This window comes from Varanus komodoensis, unplaced genomic scaffold (assembly GCF_004798865.1).
Source record: "Varanus komodoensis strain SLA01 unplaced genomic scaffold, ASM479886v1 scaffold14_3, whole genome shotgun sequence".
NCBI lineage: Eukaryota > Metazoa > Chordata > Lepidosauria > Squamata > Varanidae > Varanus > Varanus komodoensis.
In genome coordinates, this window is record NW_025335439.1 from 1,227,618 (window position 1) to 1,246,943 (window position 19,326).

Below are 19,326 nucleotides of genomic sequence, written 5' to 3' on the forward strand. Positions count from 1 at the left end.
AACTTCCATCATCCCTCACCTTTGGCTATGCTAACTAGGATTGATGGGAGCTGCAGTTTACCAGTACCAGTCCTGTTCTAGACAGTCAACATCTGCTAACCTTACCAATAGTTTGCTTTAATTTACAAATGCAAGTAAATCCTTGGCTAAATACCATCTTGACAATACGGAAATTTTGAATTAAAGACTTCTCTCCTACAGTATCCCAACTTAGTCCATTCTTCCTCCTCCTCCTCCTCCTCATTCTTATGATTATTATATTGACACTAAAAATATGGACACTTTAAAGTATTGAAGAAACATAGTATATGCAGACTTCAAGACTTATGTATGAACTCTTACCTGCTTACCTGTGAAAAAATTATAAGATGCTGTCACCTGTTAGGTCAGACTGATTTAAACTTTTTCATTTTCAGATAATATACTTTTCAACTATTCCTACAATAATTCAGTAGGACTCACATGCTCTAGCATGTCTGAATGGCTCATAATTCATCCCTCTTCTACATTGGAGGGTTTGGTTTCTAAAATTTACAGTGCTTTGATTGACATGTCATACGGCTCAACAGAAGGTTTAAGGACAACAAGGGAAATCATATATTATGAAGAGATTTGGATCATGACAGGGATAACCAAACACTGAAGAGAATTTCAGAGAAGATAAGAGACCCTTCTCTGAAACTAATTTATCACCTCAAAACTCCTCTAGACATCTATCAGACATCTTATTGTGGAAGAGGCTGTGAATATACTGGGTCACATAAATATATGTGATTAGATTATAATAGTTTTACATGTTTTGGACACCCTAATTATTTGGCGCATTTTCTTTTTTCCCCTTTCTGCTCTCACTTGTTCCCTTCCAGCATTCTCTGTGGCCAAACATTTTCCTCTTGCCATTTGGTCTCCTTACATGGCTTCTTCTTATCCCTCCTCAGAATCCACTTGGTTATGTTCAGCCCCATTTGACCTGACAATTCTAAAAGCTGATCAGTCTAGTTCTCAGTTAGGCTTCTTTATGTTCACACACTTTGGAACTATTTAGCACACACATGAGTGGAGAATGTGTGACCTTCCAGATGTTTAATTACAGCCTCCATCATCCTTGACCATTGGTCATGCTGGCTGGGGGCAACTTCCAGTTGGAGTCTGACAGCACCTACGGGGCAAAAGTTGCTCATCCCTGGAATAGAACTGCTTTTCTTAAAGGGATAGTCAGCAACTCCCCATTTTAAAGCAAAGACAGATAATAACAAAACAGTTTGAAAACACAGAGCTGGCCCAAGTATGCCTTGCATAGGGCTAGCTAGACTGGTAGTTGACTCTTACTTCAAATATATTACTGGTGTTAGGACAGTATCCAATTCCACACCAATTGGCAGCAGATAAACTTAGCAGGTGAAGAACAAGCCATGGGGCGCATGTGCTCCGACAGCTCAACACCACTCCCTATCCCCTGGCGGTGGTTGTTTCAATCAGCCTAATGGTAAACCCAACCCTGATACAAGAGTGCATCTAATTCAGGTAGTCTTTCTAGAAGACTCCATGCACAATATGAATGATCTGCCCTGTCTTGAATCTCAGCAACTCATTGATTCTCTCGCTTCTCCTGGCTGGGAAACCTGGATTCCAGTACTAGCTGTCGTGAGGCCGTAGTTCACATTCCACTTACTCACACAGATGCAGGCAATAAAAGCTTAAAGTCCTTTTATTCCAAACAACTACAAGATATATGTATACGACAGTTAGTACAGGAGCTGCCATTGATAGTTCTAAGCAACACAGTTGCCCCCTCCTTTCTGACCTCTCTGAGATTTACGACGTGGATCTCAACCTCCACGTCTGTCCCTCCCTCCGGGGGCTAGATAAACTTCTCTCCCTTCTCCTTTTGCTTTGCCTCCCTTCTAACTGGTCCAAGCACCAAAGTCTCCTCCTCAGCTGGGCATTCACCATGGCAACAGACTGTCCAGCCTGATCCGCAGGAACTTGTACAGAAACTTCTGAGCCAGGTGGTGGGAGTGGGGGCAGGGTGTTTGTGCCATGGGCACCAAGTAGAAATCTTCCTGTTCTAAAGCCTGATCCTTGCTAGGGGCTCCTGGCCCTCTTTAGTCGTTAGGCACGACACCAGGGTCAGAATTTCCCAACTGACCACCTCATCACTGGAAGACTTTGAAGGTATCTTCTGTTGAGTGAATATTAAAAAACAAAAAGCAGATACAACCATGTGGTGTTTAAGCTTTGTTTGGCTATGGGGGAAAGTTATCACTCAGAAGCAGAGCTCATGAGGTTGAGCATAATAGGAAAGGCCCTGGTTCAATCCCTTCCAACCTCAGCTAAAAGGAGCAGGCATTATGAAAAAATGTCTGTTCCACATCCTGGAAAGACTGCCAGACAGGGAAAGCAGTACTGAGACAGATGGAATTAACGATCAATAAGGGGAATTTACATGTTCAGCTGTGACTGCGAAGTTATTATTTTCATGACTTGGACCTTTCATGGCCAACAAGTTCTATCATGCATGTATATATGATCTACTAGTTTCCTGCAGCTGCAACTCTTCCACCCTTCTGTTTCAATAAAGCTTTTGCATGCTTTTGTCCAGGCTTCTACAGTCTTTTAGTGTATTCCTTTTCTTCTCTCTGGGATTTATCCACTAAATTTGGAAACAGAGTTTGTTGTTCCTGTGGAATGATAAGTCTGTGCATGGGCCAAATATTCTATCATGAAATTCAGCAGGTGCCAGGTGAACATTTTTCCATGAATTAGTAACTTTACTATCTTGAAAAATTTTCTGCACACTTCCTATGCAGAAATGTAGCCCTTAGTCTGAAAAAGTTTCCCCACTTCCGATTTAGCCAGTGGCTCTTCTTGAAACACTAAAGAGAAGGTGGCCAAATGAAAGGTTCAGGAACCCTCTGCTCTTTTGTAACCAGCCGCCTAAAGAGGGAGTTGAAGAAGAGAGCTTAGAAAAGCATCATCTTCTGCAATGATCTTTTGCTGCAGTCGGCATGTTTTGCAACTTCAAAAATTGCGACACCTGCCACCAGCTGAAGTGACTGTGCATTTGTTTGAGAGTATGTTCTTCAGCATTGTGCAAAGCTGCTCCAAAGTATTGTGGATCTGCATTCCAAATGAGTGTACTCTGAAGTATGGTGTGTAAATAGTACTTCTGTTTATTAAATGAAACCATGACAGGCTTGTGAATGCTTGTCCTGAAATAATTAAATAAATAAGCAAAGCAGCTATTTCAGAATTGATGTGTCTGTAACTGTTGACATAGTGCAACCACCTGATTTGCATTTCCATGCTGTTTTGTTTCGTAAAGACATATATTGACTCTGAGCTTTTTAAGAATAGAACTACCCTAAAATGTGTCATGAGGTTTTGTTTCATTATTTCCATGCCTTTCTTCTCTCTCCCTAGCTTGTTTGCTTGTAAAATCTTTCTCTAGATTCCATTTGTGCAGACTGAAACTTTTTTTAGCCAATGAGGGAAATGACACATTTGGGTGTGCAGAAAAATGCACATCCAAATGTGTACTTTTCTCATTTGAATTAGGAGTGGGAGGACGTTTGCAGTTAGGAAAAGGAACAAGGCGGACCAAGCTTTGTGGTGGACCTTGATGAGAGCAACACTTGCTGATTCCCCTATTCCAAGTTTTGAAGTCGCTTCCACAACTCCCAGGTTACAGTTATTTGTTTGCTTGTTTTAACTAGCATCATCAATGTACATGGCAAACATTCCCTCCCATGAAAGCAGGTGAGACAGCTGATCATGTTGCCTCTCATCAAATCACTTAGGTGTGGTTTACTTTTTAAATCCATGCTACTATATAAACAAGGTAACTGATGGACACATTCCAAAAGAAAATAAACAACAAGCACTATGTTGAAATAGTCTAAAAGGCTTGACCTCAGCCTTCTTCTACCCAGGAAACTCAGTGGAGCTTGCACTGCAGTTCCATCACTGAGTCACCTTTCCTTGGAGTTGGATGCATTTCGTAACAGGGAGAAGGCACTCCCATATGTTATGTTAAGAAGTGTGGGGCAGGGCCCAGCTGAACGGACACAGAACTGAGAGCAAAGAGATCTTGAGATCCAGATTGCACTCTGAGCACAGACAGGAGAGGAATGTCTATTCCCCACATAGAGCTCTCATGCATGAGAACTGCTGATCTTACACTATAGGAGAGGGGCCACCTGTAGCCCTCCAGATGTTTGACTTACAACTCCCATCAGCCCTAACCAGCCCAACCCATTATGAGGGCTGATGAGATTTGTGGGCCAGACATACAGAAAGCCACAAAGTTCCTTCAAACGCTGATAACAGAATTGTTGTTGCAACGGACCTGGTCTCTCAGTACAGGAAGAAAGTAGTTCAATGGGGCCCAGTCTCCCTGCCTGTGGGAATTAAGAAGAAGACGGACATAAACATCCAGAGGGAGGAGATTTGGAATTGGGTACTCTCTCGGATGGAGAACGCGTGCACCTGAAGACGTGGACCTAAGGGCCTGTTGTCACAGCCGCAGGCTGGCCCAACTGGGGGCTCAAAGTGCAGAACATAAGTACACCAGGTTCCACAGTGTCCCTCCCTCCAGAGACAGACCCTGAAGGGTTCATAAGCAAAGCTTTGAGAGAAGCAGGGCAGAGAGGGTTCAACATCTTGCTCAGAGACTTGCGTTTGCTTAGAGACTTCTGTGTAGAGTAAAGATGCTTACAAGAAGTGCTGGAGAGTCTGTCTTGCTGGAGAGGGAACACCTAGTTCACGAAAATGTGTCCTGCCTTGCACAGGGATGTCCAGGGTTTGAAGGATCATCAGAGGACAGTCCTCTATTTAAAAGGCTGTCCAGCCCAAATTCAGTATAAGATAAAGAACCATAAGAAGGTAGAAGAGCAGTTGCCCATCCATGCTGAACTCCTGCACAGAAACTGAGCAAGCACATAGTTCAAGCTGAGCCGGCATGCTAGACACAGCCTTCTGCACCATGGTGAGATGTAGTCCATTCTTGTTCAAATGATAGCAATCACCTCTAAATTTGCATCTATACAGAAAAATTAACAGGTGAAAATCCACACCCTCCTTTTTTCCATTGGTAGTTTCCCTTTTTGGTGATGCACATGGGACCCCCCCCCCCCCGCCCCCGCCCTGGCCCTGCTGTTGCTTCAGCAGTGATGGATCACAGACTGGTGGCTCCGTCACTTCCTGGTTCTCAATCAGAAGCTTACCAGCACTTCCCCTTCCTCTTGTGCTGCTGGCTGGATGCTTCAGCATTGGGCCTGGCTTGCTGCCTGCCTTGCTCCTGAGGCCCTGGGGATGTTGAGCACTGAGAGCTGGAATGGGTCCCAGGCAATTGGTATGAAGCCTCCTGGTTCTGGACAGAGAGGTCCAGCTTCAATGGCGCACCAGGCTTATTCATAGTGGGCAGCTCTGCTGAAGATGCTGCTCCCCGGCTTTTCAGAGGAAAATCTCAGCAGGAGGGATGAGCCAAAGCACCCATAAGATGCTGTAGGTTTTGGAAGAGGAGCCCTGGGAGCCAGTTTCCACAGATTTTCTTTCTCCACCACTGAGGCCCAAAGTGGGAGCCACTGGTGTTTGAAGCCTGCCTGCTACTGTAGGGCGCCACCACTTCAGCTGGGCAAAAATTGAGACTGGAGCCTGTTGTCTGATATGACTAAGCTGTTCAGTGTTACAAGCCTACTAGTCATGGTTTCTATATATTAGTATCAAAAGAAGGATACCCCACAAAACCAGATGGGGCAAGGACCTGGAGCCATTGCTCCAGTAGAGGGCAATCTTAAGCCAGCACCAAAAAGATAGTAAGGTTGGCCTCAGACAGGTCCCAGTGGGGAACTTGTTCCCTAGCTAGGAGCCACCACTGAAAAGACCCTTCCCCTTATTACCACCAACCAAGCTTCCCTTGGAAGTGGCAGTGAGAGGCAGGCCCCAGATGTTGATTGCAGTCAGTGGGGAGACGCAGTCCATCAGGTATTATGGTCCCAAGCCATGTAGTTGAAAACTAGTTGAAATGCATGCCAATGCAGAAGTAAATCAGGTTATCTGCAATGGCCTTACTCACAATTAAATGTCATTGACTTCAGCTAAGCTAACTGGTGGGTAAGTCCACAGGGAGCGGGTTGCATTTTGGGTGGGGGGGAATGGAGTTGCTGGTCTAGCTGGCTTCACTCTGGGGCTGGGAGGATAGAAGCACAGTTGTGAGGGGGCAGGAGAAATTGTTAATTCTTTTCCCCCCTTAAATACCTCCATTCTTTCATGCCTTCACCCAGCTCAGTGAACTAAAAAGCAAACACAAAAACAAAGAAAGTTTAAAGGACCGTCTCTAAAAGAGGCTGCAATGAGCCGCTCCTGAAAAAGCCTATTGTGTACTATTGTATTTCAATGTATTTTATCATGTTGTAAGCCGCCCCGAGGTTTCGGCAAGGGGCGGCATAGAAATGTTATAATAATAATAATAATAATAATAATAATAATAATAATAATCCCTAGTACAGGGTTTGTTGCTCTGTGTTTTCTTTAAGAAGCCTTTCATTGTGTGTCCCCAGTTGATTGGCATTGCACACAATTTATCTCACACTGATAAGAGGTGAGCAATCAGATCCAAGTGAGGGTGAGCCCAGGGGAAATGTGCAGCAAAACTCTCCTGTGCACATCAACGTACTTTGTATGTGTGTACCTTGGGGTATAGGTAGCCCTTTTGAAGCCTATCAGAATGACCCCAACCAATGAAAATTTAAGCATGCATCTTTCCTGATACTGAGAAGACCAAGGTCCAAGTTCTTCACTTGTAATATCTGGAAGTCAGCCTATGGTCAAAACATCTTCAGTAATAGTTGAACTAACACATGCATGCCATGAAGGCAGTGATAATATTCAGGCAGATATGTATTTGCCCACTGTTCGAATTATTTTGGCTCATTAGGGTTGCAGACAAGTTCAGCTATCTAACAAAGTTTTCCACACTCCCCCTTGAAGTAGATGGACATGTTTCAGGGCCATCCACAGCCCTCTGGTTAACCAGTCTCACATTCTTAGACTAGCTGTCATACTGAAAGCAAACAAGTGCAGTCTCTGACTGAAGAACAGGATCTTATAGTGACTGGTCAGTAGCGATGAAGCACTGGCATTTTCAACACGTAATGGACATTTCTAGATCAGTTACAGTTTCAGGTTAGGTGTCAGGATGTTGGCATTGTTTTGCCTGATAATCTCATCTCAGCAGCATTTTTAAAGGAAAACATTCAGCTTATAAACATAAACATATTTGATGCCTTTGCCTTCTACAAATAACACCCCCATAGCAATCTACACACTGTGTTTTATGTCATACTTAATTCAAAATAAATGACACTTGAATTAAAAATGCCTGGCTTAGTTTCATTAGTTTCGATGAATCTACTTGAAATATGATGGGAAGATCTAAACTGGAGCCCCTTCCATTGAGGAGGAAATGCAGTTGCAGCATTTATGCAAAACACATTATCACCATTGCTGAGGTGATGGCTTGAGATGAGGATGTGTCACACAAATGAAATCATGAAAAAAGTCAGCGGAGCTGTAAAGGGGATATGACAGAGAAATTTGTTTGTTTTATTTTTATTGAAGCTTCCAGACTATTTTCAAAAGCAGGCCCATGTACAGCACATTGCAGTAATCCAAACAAGAGGTTACCGGATCATGATAACTGTAGCTAGGCTCGCTCTGGAATCAGCTGGTCAAGTAGGAGTGGAACTACTGCAATACAGCGACTTCCCACTCCTACCCAGCCAGCCTATCCAGAAGGATACCATGGTCAGTGGTATCAAAAGCTCCTGAGAGGTCTAGGAGAATCAACAAGCCTGCACACGTGCTGTCTTTCTCCCAGCAAAGGCCATCCCACAGGGAGGCCAAGGCAGCTTCCATTCCAAAACAAGGCCTGAAGCCTGATTGAAAGGAATGTAGATCTGTTTCATTCAAGAGTGCCTGGATCTGTTTGACCACCACCTGTTCACACACCTTGACCAGGAAAGGGTTGTTGGCCATTGGCCTGTTGTCATTAACATCCTCTGGCCCCGGGGAGGCTATTGGATTGAAATCTGTCTCTTCTTGCGCTCACCAGATTATTTCCCATGCTCAGCTCTGGCCAGGAAGCAGAACCAGCTGAGATCGACTGCAAACACCAAGGAACACCAGCAAAGTATATAATTCTTTGCACAAGATATGCAAAGCACATAACTACTTGTGCAAAATATGCAAATTACATAATTCTTTGCACACAAGTACACAAAACCCACAAGTCAAGTGTGCAGAACACTGCTTGAACTCACTTCCTGCCACACAAATGTTTGGCCAAAGACAGACTTAGGGTCAGCGTCCATGAATCTGAACTGTGAATTTTCTAGTCACATTCATTTCCAAAAGTAAATGGGAATAAAGGGTGCAGCAATGCATTTGTTTCTAGAAGCTGAGAGCAGTAGTGATTGAAGACTAGAAACAGCCATTTTCACAGCTGCTTCTGCCAAAGGACTCAATGATGTTATCATACTGACAGTGATAAAATGGTTATCCCCAGTCCAGACAACTGGAGAAACCATGGAGATGTGGAAACCTTACAAAAGACAACTAATTCTTCAGAAAATGAATACTCTTGTGCAGCAAGTCTGGACAACAGAATAGACTCACAAGGTTAAGATTTCACCATGGCTTTTCATGTCCTGCAAACTGATCCCTTGTGAACTTTCCTTATAAACTGTTAGTCTGTGATGGAGGTCTGTCATTTGTATCACTTGTGAAAACAGTCGTGCAACCAAAATGAACAAGTGCATTTCAGAGATTCATGGTAACTATTTCATGTTTTCTAATCCCTATATCATTTCCGCAATTGCCATACATTTTCATAATTTACCATATTTGGTTATTTAATAGGTTAATCTTATGTTGTTGTTATTGTTATTGTGACAATTGAACTTGTAACAATCCATTTGACTGGTGGTTTCATTCTTCCAGCTTGTTTGTTTTTCTTAACCATAAATTTTGCAGCATGCTTATGAGACTGTTAAGCATAACAGACTATTAAGACTGTTAACAGTTCAGAGTGTTCTGATTTGAACACTGAAATTATTTACATTGATGGACTGAACTTGTGCTCTAATATTTGAGGGAAAATAATAATGGCTTTGTTCTTCTGAAATCCCCAGCAGTCTTGAAGGGGTTTTGAAGAAAGCTGGGTTTTACTGGAAGTTTCAAGTCAGCACCTCTTTATTTTGACAAGTGTCAACTATTAATGGTTTAAAAAACAAATTACACTTGATTTGACAAAGTAATTGCTTTACATCCCTGACTTCATGAAATGCATTTGCAAGACAATCTTAAAAAGTAAATCTTCATGACCTGTAAGTATTTCTCACATGGGATTCCTAAAGACAGAATCTCACTGAAAAAGTGGGTTTGAACAAATAGAGGAGCTGTTCTCCTGGTGTTACATGCATGCACGCACCCAAAAAGAGGGAACACATGGCCAAAATATAGAATAAAGGGAGGCATAGATATGCATCTGCTAATGTATGTACCTAGATGCAATTAGAAATACAATAGATCTCTCCATGCAGGGACCAGCTGACCATGCGCACCTGCTCTGCTGGCTGTCCGAGTGCTCGTGGGTGACGGGGATTTTCTAGCCCTGCTGTTCGTTCTCTGTGGTCCTTTGACTTTTAACCAGGCTTGGACTGGGCAGGCAGGAAGCCTTCAGAGAGAGGACTTTCCTCTCACAGCCCTTCAAACAGAGGACTGCCTTCTGTAAAGTGGGGCAGACAGCCACCATAATACTTATGCAGGATTTCATAATTAACTTGGTTGCAGTGTCCTTTCTGATTAAGGGAGAAGACAGACCTCCTAGTCAAGGACATTTAAAAACAGTGGCAAAACATCACTGACTTTTAGCAGTAGAGACAGAAAATATCTTGTTGATGTCTAGAAGTTCACTGGCCTTTTTCAAGGAAACTTTGGCTACAGACTTGTCAAACTATTCCTCCCCTGCCCCAGAGAGCTCAGTCCTAGAGAGGGGAAGGTGGATTTGCAGTGAAGTGAGCCCCTCGACTGACACATTGGAGCACAGGAATCCGCCATATGCAGAGCTAGCCATTTGCCTGTCTAGGTCAGGAGCATTTGCACCAGGAGAAGAGAAGCTTTTTCAGCCTAAAGCCTGGAAGCCATTTTGGAGGCACCCTTGGGCACCATATTCCAGTGGTGGGTGCAGCCAAAAGCAAAAGTGGGTGGAGCTCAACAATGCACAGAAGGAACAAGGGGACAATACTAGGGGAAGATCCCAGACTGGGAACCCTGGGGAACGCAGTCCCCCATGCGTGATCTACACTGGCTGGCAGGCAGCAACTTTCCATAGTTGTAGACTGGGGTCTTCCCCACTTTCCAGCCCTGTCAGGAGACGAAGGGGATTGAACCTGGGACCTTTTGCCTGTTCTGCCCTTGAGCCACAGCTCCTGCACCCGCTTCTTTACCCTTTTAAGCAGACATGGGCAACTACTGGAGGTGCTGAGGTTTTAAAGTACTACAAAAGTTAAATCAAGCTTGTTTCAGGGCAATGTTTTAAGCCATTTTGGCACTCCATTATGGCTACGAATGCCATTTCTTCATCCCTCCGATTTGGATGGAACAGGGGGCCACAGAGTGGCAACACAGGCCATGAGCCACATCTTGCCCATCCCTGATTTAAAGACCTCACAGCTCACAAAGCAGTGCTCCCATTTCCTTCTCGCTTCCAATTCTGCTCTGCACTGTGCAACAGAGAGGTAACCTTTGCATTAGAGAACATACTTTCTCTGTGTCAAAGTTCAGATGTTTCATATGTCACTATTTGAATTAGTTACTCTGTTAGCTTTTGTAAAGTATTCTCATGGCCACACAGCATTTGAATATGTGCATACATGCTGGCATACAGGAAGAAGGAAACCTTTGAACTCAGACATACATCCTTCCCCCTTCCTTTACATTTACATTCATATTAGATATGGCATACAATGGACCTCATGAGCATCCTTCTTGTGGTCCAGCATCCCTGCTCACTAGGTTAATGCAGCAATTTAACTGCTGTGTATTGAGTTTTCAAGGTAAAGTAAGTGTGCCTGTATGACCGTATCCTTGACTCATAATGAATTCATCCATAAATAAATACACTCAGAAAGGTAGCTGTTCTCGCCATAGCTTAATAACAGGGAGGGGAAAATCATTTAATTTAACATGGCAATCCTTCAGTTTCTAAAATGGGATTTAGTAAAAGAAAGGTCATCAAAGACTTTAACATTTGCTTCATTTAAAAACAACAAGTTGATCTGAGAAGAAATGTAGGCTGGTTTATTTTATTTTAGGGGCTAACTTCATGTGAGAGCAGCAGATCTGGATTAAGGGATTAGAAAACTTGCACAGAAGCACTTGAATTTGCAAAGGTGAAATTGAGGCGAGCATAAGGTGTTAGGGAAAAGATACTCCACAGGGGAAGAGAAAGCACCCAGTTGTTTGTTCGTTTTGCTTTAAGCAGAAGCAGGGAAGGGGAAGGAATTGCTTGCATTTTCTTAACTGAAACATTGTCAAATACTAATTCCTCCTTAAGTGCTGAAGTGGCAGTGCCATGCCACCAAAGCCCATTCCATCTTCCTTTCCCAAAGAAGGCAAGACATTTGCTGTGCGGTAGCAATGGTTGCTGGGCTTCTCTCCTCTCACCTCCCAGCTTTTCATGAAAGTTTCAAAGGTAACATTAGGAAGAACATCTGGCCACTTTTGGAGTTCCTCTAGAGACCATCAGTATCCAGGGTACCCACCCCAACTCCAAATGAGATGCCCATGGAAGATGCTCACTGCCAATTAGTGTACTTTGCTGTGGTGTTCTTGTTGCTCAGGAGCCTCCCTGAAACTCAAGAGATGCCAGAGGCAAAACAGTTCAGAGGAGTTGCTTCCTTTGTGAGACTGAATTGTGTCTGGGTAGGAATTTGGGTAGGTAGGTGGCTGAAAGAGCTGGAGTAGAAACATGCACACTCAAAGAAATATTTTTGTATGGGTCAATCCAGGATTGGCAAATACATGCTTTTCAAGTTCATTGCTCATTGAGGTTCTCCAGATGTCTCCTCAAAGGTTGGTAAACCTCATTTCCATTCCCATATGAGAGCACCTTTCCTTTCTGATGAGGAAAAATGCACATTTCCTATCAGAGAAAAATGCATTGCTAGAAAATGTGCATTTCCCCCCAAAAAGCATATTTCTTCCCATAGGCTGAATGGCAAGAATGTAGATTTAGGGGGAAATGCACATCCTTAATGCATGTCATATGTATGTATGTACCTCTTTGTATGATCTGTCAACAAAATTATTTTACTTTCCCAGGTCAAATCCAGTCCTCCTGCTTTGCCCTGCTCCCTTTTGAAGTTATTTGTCTCTTGAAGTTACTTTGCCCACAGTGACTCCTGGCTGCATTTACCATTGGCTCCACTCTGAATATTGGAACCACTGGCTTTTCTGTTCTTCCAGCCCCTATGGGCACTAACTGCCATGGACCCCTATATCTTGTGTAGTACAAAGGGCAATTTAAAGTTCAACCTAGACAGCTTGTGGGCTGGGGCTTCTGAATTTACAGGCACACTATACATTAGGAACACTAGGCATTTACTTAATAATTTTACAACCTTTTGGAGGTGCTTGGATTGCCCTTTGCACATGCACAGTTAAGTTTGGTGCACCAGTGCCTTCAGTACCCCTTTTTTAAATACCAGTGTGGGGTACAGTAAGTAAACATAAACCAATGCATTTCTTCTGCTGCTTTTTCAACTGATACTATTCAAATGTTTTTGAAAAGTTAGCTAAAATCTTTCAAAAAGCCTGAGACATCAGCTGCTGACTCAAAAATCTGAACAGTGTGGCAAGATGTATAGTAAGAATGCACCTACTCGTATGCTGCCATTTCCTCACCAGGGAAATCTTGGGGAACAACTAGGACCCTGTGATCGAACTCTCAGCACCTGCACCACCAGACAGTTCCCCATATTCTTTTGAGGCAAAGCTGTGATAATAAACATGTTATGAATGGGAGATGTATTTGCAGTGCAGATATGTCCGTGGTGGTTTTTAGCTGGGCCCCATACAAATGATTTTGCATGTAAACTAGTTCTCAGTGGATTTTTGCCCAGACAAACAGGGTGGACCAAGAAGACTGTAGACCAGACAAGATCATGAATCATGAATAGTAGATGTTAGGGGCAAACAGTAGGGTAAAGTCCTACTTGTGATTTTCCCAGAGGTTTCTGGCTAGTTGCTGTTAGAAATAACCGGCTGTGTTAGGTGGATCTTTTGTCCGATCCAGAAGGACGATTCTCAGTGTTCTGAAAACCAGATTAGAATATTCATCCACAAATTTATTCAGCCACAACCAGGCTGAGATGCTTAGAATACAGCAGAATCTAGTAAGTAAGGAGATCTGGAGAACTGTGGCTTTAACTCTGGTATCTTATATCCCTCATGACTAGTGAGAAAAATGAATATGTAAGGATGGTATGTCTTATGCAATGAGCCCTACTCCAATGGGCCTACCACAGGGTTTCTAGTCTCTCAGAGACGCTCTTGGGAGCTGCAGTCCCGTAGTGAATGGAGCTGAATTCTATGGGGGAGCATTCAAAGGCAAAACGGACAGAGCCAAAATACCAGCCAGTTTTTTTGCTTAGGTGTTCTTAATTAAGCAGTAACTAAGTGGCATAGTAAGTAAGAGAGCCATTTTGGCTAATCAGGTGGAATGGGAATCAAATAAATAAATAAATAAATAAATAAATAAATAAATAAATAAATAAATAAATAAGAGCAACAATTCTATATTTTAGAATGGGGAAATTGTGCAAAGTCATAGAATCAAAAAATAGTAGTTGGAAGGGGGCCAGAGGGTCATCAGATCCAATCCACTGCTCAGTGCAGGACTCTAAGTCACACCATCCCTCTCAGATGGCTCCCAGTTGCATCGTGAATGCCTCTTCTGTGAGGGAGCCCACAACCTACCTAGGTCATTGGTTCCATTGTCGTATTGCTGCAACAGTTGATGTTCAGTCAGAAAGTTGGGAAATTGGCAGATGAGGGAGAGTGGGTGGAGTGTGGCTATATGGGAACCCCAGGAGACTGAACTGGAACCCACGGCAGGCCAGGTTTGGGGCCTGAATCTGTTCTTAGCATCAATATGTCTGGACCCAACCAAGTGTCTGTAAATGACTCGTTAAAACAAATGTTGTCTATGAGAAGCTCCTGGTGGCTAAAAAGCAGGTCTTTTCAGCACTTTTTACACATTCTCCAAAGTGTACCTTCCTCTTTGTTTTTGAATCTATCAAATCATTGACAAAATTCCACAATTCGCAACTTATCTTAAATGAGTTTATGTCAAGCTACCCAATCTGGGTAATTATAGCCTTTGCAACATTGTAAGCTATGTCATTAAAATCTGGTGACAGAAATGCAAATTGATAGTGTCAAACAAGGAAAGTGAAGGAGGCTGAGCTTTGCTTTCATTCCTTGAAATCAGATTAGCCCGATTCTTTATAGAGTTCAGAACTAGCTTTTCTTGGTAGAATTAACTGTGAGGCTGCAATTAGCTGGGGCTGGCGATTGCCCCCATGCTAACCATGCTCTGAAGGAAACACCTGAAGCACCATAGTTTTTATCCTCCTGGTCTCCACATAGTTCTTAAAACCTATAGTCAGTTTTCACATAATAAAGCAAAGAAAGAAAGAAAGAAAGAAAGAAAGAAAGAAAGAAAGAAAGAAAGAAAGAAATTTAAAAAATACCATAAACCAAGAATTGTGAATTGGCAAGTAAAAGGGGGACAAAAATCACAAAGGAAAAGGTATCATATAAACAGCAAAAAAATGTTCAATAGCAAAAGAAAGGAAGCAAAGCACCTTGTCATTCTAGATTAATTTAAAAGATGCACTGAAGCTTTAGTTGTCTACCTCTTGAGGACCCTTAGTGCATGGGTCCTCAAACTGAGGCCCAGCCGGATCTGGCCTGCCATGCCCATTTATCCAGTCGCTCATGTCCATTTGGACCTGCCGTGACCATGCCCATGCGCACGTCCGTTGCCACCCACCTCGACCTGCGCACAGGGAGGCAGCGGTTTGCTCGCTCAGAGCAAATGATCTCCAAGTGAGCAAGCCGCTGCCTTGTGCGCCCGCCTCCACTTCCCTCGCTGCACGCGCCCACCAGCCCATGCCTCACCTCACCTCACCATGCGCCCCACTTCAGTGCACACACGCACCACCCCTGCCCCCTCACTGGCCCGCGTGCACCGCCAGCACCACCTTTCCAGCCTGCGGCTAGCACCGGCACCTTTCAACTGGCCCCCTGCTGAAAAAGTTTGAGGACCCCTGGCTTAGTGGAAAGCAATGGGTTCGATCTAGACTTACCTAAACTTAGAGTTGTTCCAAAATTTAGGCTTAAATTGAAGAAGTAGGGAAAAGCACTAGGCCACTCAGGTATGACCTAAATCATATCCCTGATGAATATACAGTAGAGGTGACAAATAGATTTAAGGAATTAGATCTGAAACACAGAGTGCCTGAAGAACTATGGACGGAGGTTCGCAACATTGTACAAGAGGTTGCAACTAAAACCATCCCAAAGAAAAAGAAATGCAAGAAAGCAAAATGGCTGTCTGAGGAAGCTTTACAATAGCTGAGGAAAGAAGGGAAGTGAAAGGCAAGGGAGAAAGAGAAAGATACACCCAATTGAATGCAGAATTCCAGAGAATACCTAGAAGAGATAAGAATGCCTTCTTACATGAACAGTGCAAAGAAATAGAAGAAAACAACAGAACAGGAAGGACCAGAGATCTCTTCAAGAAAATTGGAGATATGAAGGGAACGTTTCATGCATAGATGGGCATGATAAAGAACCAAAATGGCAGGGACCTAACAGAGGCAGAAGAGGTTAACAAGAGATGGCAAGATTACACAGAAGAACTATACAAGAAAGAGCTTAACTTTCCTGATAACCATGATGGGGTGGTCACTGACCTCGAGCCAGACATCCTGGAATGTGAAGTCAAATGGGCCTTAGGAAGTCTGAGCAACAACACAGCTCGTGGAGGCGATGGTATTCCAGCTGAGCTATTCAAATTCCTAAAAGACGATGCAGTAAAAGTGCTACACTCAGTATGCCAGCAAACTTGGAAAACTCAGCAGTGGCCACAGGATTGGAAAAGGTCAGTTTACATTCCGATCCCAAAGAAGGGAATTGCCAAAACATGTTCAAACTACCGCACCATTGCACTCACTTCACATGCTAGCAAAGTGATGCTCAAAATCCTACAATCTAGGCTCTAGCAGTATGTGGACTGAGAACTGCCAGAAGTACAGGCAGGATTTCGAAGAGGGAGAAGAAGTAGAGATCAAATTGCCAACATACGCTGGATCATGGAGAAAGCTAGGGAGTTCCAGAAAAAATCTACTTCTGCTTCATTGACTATGCTAAAGCCTTTGATTGTGTGGATCACAACCAATTGTGGCAAGTTCTTAAAGAGATGGGAGTACCAGACCATCTTATTTGTCTCTTCAGAAACCTATATGTGAGAACTGAACACGGAACCACTGATTGGTTCAAAATTGAGAAAAGAGTTCGGCAACACTGTATACCAGTGATGGCGAATCTTTTAGAGACTGAGCGCCCCAAATGCAACCCAAACCCCACTTATTTATCGCAAAGTGCCAACACTACAATAAAACCTGACAACTTAGGTTTTAGTTTAGAAAAAACAACTCACAGCCAATCCAAGCAAAACATATATATCCTTAGCAACGCACTGACCCGCCATGTGAGTCGAGGCTAATGAGTCATGGCTCATGATGCCATTGCCAGTGCCGCTATTCCTTTCTGAGCATGCGCATGGCCCCTATGTGTGCTGTTATCCAATGCTTGGCTGCTGGGACGATGTTGGGGTGACAGGGCTCATGTGCTGACAGAGAGGGTTCTCCTTGCCTGCTGTGGCACAAGTGCCATGGGTTCACCCCCATTGCCCTAACCCTACACTGGTGCACTCTGGGAACCCTAACATAGAGGTAAAATACCATTGAAAGGGGCCATTTTGAAAAAGCCTTCCTTGAGTAGCTTTTTCTGCACAGCTCATCCTTTCTGCCCACTCCAAACACATTCCAACCATCAAAATCATGGTAGGACACCTTGGTTTTCTAAGCCTAACCTTGCCCTGGTGCATACCCCTAACCCTAATATAGGGGTAAAGTTCCATTGAAAAGAGGGCGATTTTGAAAAAGCCTTCCTTGAGTAGCTTTTTCTGCACAGCTCATCATTTCTGCCCACTCCAAACACATTCCAACCATCGAAATCATACCAGGACACCTTGTATTTCTAACTCTAACCCAGGAATGGTGAACTTTTTAGAGACCGAGTGCCCAAAGTGCAACCCAAAACCCACCTATTTATCGCAAAGTGCCAACATTGTATTAAAACCTGAAAACTGAGGTTTTAGTTTAGAAAAACAACTCACGGCCAGGCCAAGCAAAAAATATATATTCGGTCATGTGAAAGCTTGGACAAGTCACGACTCATGAGTCGTGGCTCGTGACATTATCGCCTGATGCTGTTACTCCTTTCCAAGCATGTGCATGGCCCCACTGCGTGCTGTTATCCAATGCTCAGCTGCTGGGGTGATGCTGCGGTGACTTGGCTCACGTGCCAACAGAGAGGGCTCTGCGTGCCCCCTGTGGCATGCGTGCCATAGGTTCGCCATCACTGTTGTATATTGTTGCCCTGCCTAATTTACTGGTATGCAGAGCACATCATGAGAAAGGCGGGCCTAGATGAATCACCAGTTGGAATTAAGATTGCCGGGAGAAATATCAACAACCTCAGCTATGCAGATGATACCACTCTCATGGCAGAAAGCAATGAGGAACTAAAGAGTCTCTTGATGCGGGTGCAAGAGGAGAGCGCAAAAGCTGGCTTGAAACTCAACATTAAGAAAACTAAAATCATGGCATCCGGTCCTCTCACTTCCTGGCAAATAGATGGGGAAGAAATGGAGGTAGTGACAGATTTTATTTTCCTGGGCTCCAAGATCACTGCAGACGGGGACTGCAGCCAAGAAATTAAAAGGTGCTTGCTCCTGGGAAGGAAAGCTATGGCAAATCTAGACAGCATACTAAAAAGCAGAGACATCACCCTGCCAACAAAAGTGCGTCTAGTCAAAGCTATGGTTTTCCCAGTTGCAATGTATGGCTGTGAAAGTTGGACCATAAGGAAGGCTGAGTGCTGAAGAACTGAGGCCTTTGAATTGTGGTGCTGGCGGAGACTCCTTCGAGTCCCTTGGACAGCAAAGCAATCAAACCGGTCAGTCCTAGAGGAGATCAACCCTGACTGCTCTTTAGAAGGCCAGATCCTGAAGATGAAATTCAAATACTTTGGCCACCTAATGAGAAGGAAGGACTCCCTGAAGAAGAGTCTAAAGCTGGGAGTTCTCACTGTTGCTTCTTCACCTGCATATAGGTTTCTCAAGAGACAAATAAAATGGTCAGGCACTCCCATCGCTTTAAGACCTTGGCACAATTTGTTGTGATCCACACAATCAAAGGCTTTAGCATAGTCAATGAAGCAGAAGTAGATGTTTTTCTGGAACTCCCTAGCTTTCTCCATGATTCAGCGTATGTTGGCAATTTGATCTCTAGTTCCTCTGCTTCTTTGAAATCCTGCCTGTACTTCTGGCAGTTCTCGGTCCACATACTGCTGGAATCTAGCTTGTAGGATTTTGAGCATTCCCATCTTTGGCTACAGAGCACATAGTCAATCTGATTTCTGTGTTGACCGTCTGGTGATGCCCATGTGTAGAGTTGTCTCTTGGGTTGTTGGAAAAGAGTGTTTGCTATGACCATCTTATTCTTTTGACAAAATTCTACCAGCCTGTGCCCTGCTTCATTTTGTACTCCAAGGCCAAACTTGCCCGTTATTCCGGTTATCTTTTGGCTTTCTACTTTAGCATTCCAATCCCACATGATGATAAGGACATCATTTTTGGCTGTTAATTCTAGAAGGTGTTATAGGCCTTCATAGAACTGGTCGACTTCAGCTTCTTCAGCACCAGTGGTTGGGGCATAGACTTGGACTATTGTGATGTTGAATGGTTTGCCTTGGATTCATACTGTGATCATTCTGTCATTTTGGAGATTGTATCCCAGTACTGCTTTTCCTACTCTTTTATTGACTATGAAGGCTACTCCGGTTCTTCTGAGGGATTCTTGCCCGCAGTAGTATACCTGATGGTCATCTGAATTAAACTCACCCATTCCT